This window comes from Pteropus vampyrus, unplaced genomic scaffold (assembly GCF_000151845.1).
Source record: "Pteropus vampyrus isolate Shadow unplaced genomic scaffold, Pvam_2.0 Scaffold264, whole genome shotgun sequence".
In the NCBI taxonomy this organism is placed as follows: Eukaryota; Metazoa; Chordata; class Mammalia; order Chiroptera; family Pteropodidae; genus Pteropus; species Pteropus vampyrus.
In genome coordinates, this window is record NW_011889045.1 from 241,813 (window position 1) to 244,898 (window position 3,086).

At 54.1% G+C, this 3,086-nt stretch overlaps 1 protein-coding gene and 1 non-coding gene across 2 annotated transcripts in view; one reads left to right on the forward strand and one right to left on the reverse strand.

The window, feature by feature from the left end:
* Window positions 1-3,086, reverse strand: part of LOC111729502 (CUB and sushi domain-containing protein 1-like) — a 920,340-nt gene that overhangs the window by 235,654 nt on the left and 681,600 nt on the right. The gene's annotated exons all lie outside the window — the stretch shown is intronic.
* LOC111729503 lies at window positions 1,022-1,140 on the forward strand. The gene has a single exon (XR_002776258.1). It is a non-coding gene; the product is annotated as a 5S ribosomal RNA (ribosomal RNA).

The following is a 3,086-nucleotide window of genomic DNA, read 5'->3' on the forward strand; positions in this document are numbered from 1 at the left end:
CCCTCGATCCCAGCACCGTCTCGTTCCCAGACCCCTTCGCCTGCTCACGGCTCCACCTCGAACCCTGAGGCGCACGGCGCGGCCCGTGGACACCCAGGGGCCAGCAGCCCTAACTCAGCTCCACTGCCTCAGTCGTCGCAAGCTGGGGGTGACGGTGCTGGGCCGGGCCTGGTGGGTAGGTGTGCGGTGAACACGGAGCGGAAGGTGGCGAACAGATCGCCCCGAGGAGCAGTGAAATAAAGGAGATGTTGGCGACGGCGTGTTCTCTTCCGGACGCCGTGGGAATGAGAAAGTTATCTCAGAAAAGGCAGGAGGCCCTGGTACCGGGCCGCCGGGCAGTGTCCCGACCTCCACGTCATGGAAAAGAGCCCCTTCCTCTCCATTCGCCGCTGGGACAGGCTGTGAGGGGGTCACTGAGAAATGCAGGTCGGCCGCACCCGGGCGGGCCTGCGCTGGCCCGCGGACGCTGGGCTCCGCTCCGGCCACCACATGGAAGAGTTGGTTTCAGGGACGCCCATGCCCGTTCCCCTGCACCGAGGTGGAGAACGTGACAATCGGAGTGAGCTCGGAGTGCTCCTGCGACCGAAGCCTTCCCTTCCCGCACCCGGCTCAGCGCACGTCCCTCCGTCCCTGCCCCCTGGGCATTGGCGCATGGTGTTTTCTGAACTGGCTTCTCTCCACTGTCCACTCGAGGCCAGGCCTAGCGCGTCCTGACCCCGCCTGGAGGATGCCCATCAGTAGATGCCGCCCCGGGAAGCAGCCTGGCCCCGCTCCAATCCGGCCCGCGTTCCGCCAGCTCCCCCGCATGCTCACCCCGCGACGCGGCAGCCCGGTCCGTGGGGCTCCCACACACAGCTGCTGACCAGAGGAGGCCCTGGTGCTCCTGCTCCCAGCTGTGCGCAGTTTGCACCAAATCCACATAACCAGCTCAGTTAAAAACAACAAGTCTGGAATTATTAAAACGCATGACAAAAAAAATGGTGATTGTAATACTCCATGATACAAAAACAGTGAAGATTTAGTCTACGGCCACGCCACCCTGAACGCGCCCGATCCCGTCTGATGTCGGACGCTAAGCAGGGTCGGGCCTGGTTAGTACTTGGATGGGAGACCACCTAGGAAGACCAGGTGCTGTAGGCATAAAAATAAAAAAATAAGGGATTGTAAGCTGACAGGGTCCTTGCAATCTGTGAGGTCAACCGAGGGTTGCCTCGCCTAAAAAAATTTAAAAAAATAGTGAAGATTTTAAAATGCTACTCTCTAGTTTGTTTCTAATTTTTTTCTTTAAATTCCAAGATACTGACACTATTTGCATAAAGCATTCTAATGATACAAACCACTCAAAACATCTTGTGAAAAGCAATAGCCCAAAACACATAAACAACCAGAGTGCAGTTAACATTTCAACAGTGGTCGACTCTTTTTGGAAATAACTCTCCCCGGTCCTTAATAGCTGATTGAACTTTTACTAGGACACGCGGCCAGGGTTCACCCAAGTCATGGAGAGTTAGTAAGAGTTTGTGGCCCTCAACTGCTATAAATTTTATGTTTGGTAAACTCGCTAGAGAATAATTGAGTCAATGTAATAGAAAATTTTGCTTTCAATTTACTGACTGTGTGTTACGGACACAGAGGTCGTAACAGTGCTTCGAAGTGCAGTCACACTAACTCACTGTGACTTGACAGCAGCTAATATTCCCCCCCACTGCCGAAAGATGCACTCCTGCTAAAGGCTTGTGAGAGAGGCCGCGTGCATGAGGCCATGAAACGGGCCCACGCGATTCCTTTCGGCCACGACGCTATCGACGGCCATGTGTCCACCTGTTGAGGTGTAGGGGCACCCCTTATACCTGCGGTAGAAAATGTAAATTAAAGCTCAGGCGGGCACACACCTGACTCTGAATCTCACAGAAGGAAGCGAACTCAAGTTCCTTGGGTTTGCATCCTGAGTTCGGGACGGCGACCTGTGTCATCCTGAGCTTGTCTAGAGAAATGAGTGCACCCGGGAGTGTTTAACGAGCTACACTAGCACGGGGACTGTCGCGGGAATGAAGCCCTCGGATGAATTTGGGGAACCAGCTCTCCGCCCCCACCTCTGGACTCAACACTCCCGCTGAACAGAGTGAGGCCAGACCCTGTCGCCAAACACACACGTCCGTGGGATCTGGGGGCCTAATGCAAGGAAGAGTCTCAGAAACCAGGTTTACCTTATCGGAAATATATGTTTAAATATAGAGAGCGTCTTCCTTCACAGCCCCCCGCGAGGCACGCAGAGACAGACGAAGCGGGACACGAGCGAGTGACAGCCGGAGGGACTGGCAGCCCGTGACACCCCCATGCCCACGCCCAATCTCGGTGAAGAACAAGAGGGCGGCCTCCCTGTCCGCGGCGCAGGTGGCGCACACGTGGGTGTCCTTTCTCGGTGCGAGGCAGGGGGCGGCCGGCTGGCTCACGGAGACGCTGAGGGAAAGGGGGAGCTGTCCCCCTGCACGCCACCCAGTGTCCCCGGCTAGAATTCCAGCCGTCCCTCTGCACGATCACCTGTCCCTCCCCTTAGAAACGGGTACCCCGCCAGTCCCGGGCAAGGCCTCCTCCTCCCGTACCGCGAGTGGCCCCTTCTCTCTCCACGGTCTTAGTTTATCAGTGACTCTTCAATGGTTTCTGATTTTCAGCCTCACGTTATCATTGCGTGCGCGTATTTCTAACTCCCACGAGGGCAGGAGGAGCCTGGCATGTCCCCTTAACGTCACAGAACGTGGCACAGGACCTAGTACATGAGCTACCCAGTGATGTCTGTCAAAGACATAATCTGAACATTGATTAATCCATTGACTCCACGGACAACATATTGGATGCACTCTTAAATTCATCTGCCTGAAATTTTACCATTAAGCATTCATTACACGAGGTGGTAATTGTCTTTTTTAATGTAATTAGGCCCAGAAGGGAAACGTACCCTTATTAGTAACCATTAACAGCTCTTTGTGAATGAGTTTATTGTTCATCAAATCAAGGACATTTCCGTTCTTTCTAATCTAAAAATAGATAATAGTAGATTTTAATTGGAGGAAGGGAGATTGAGGATC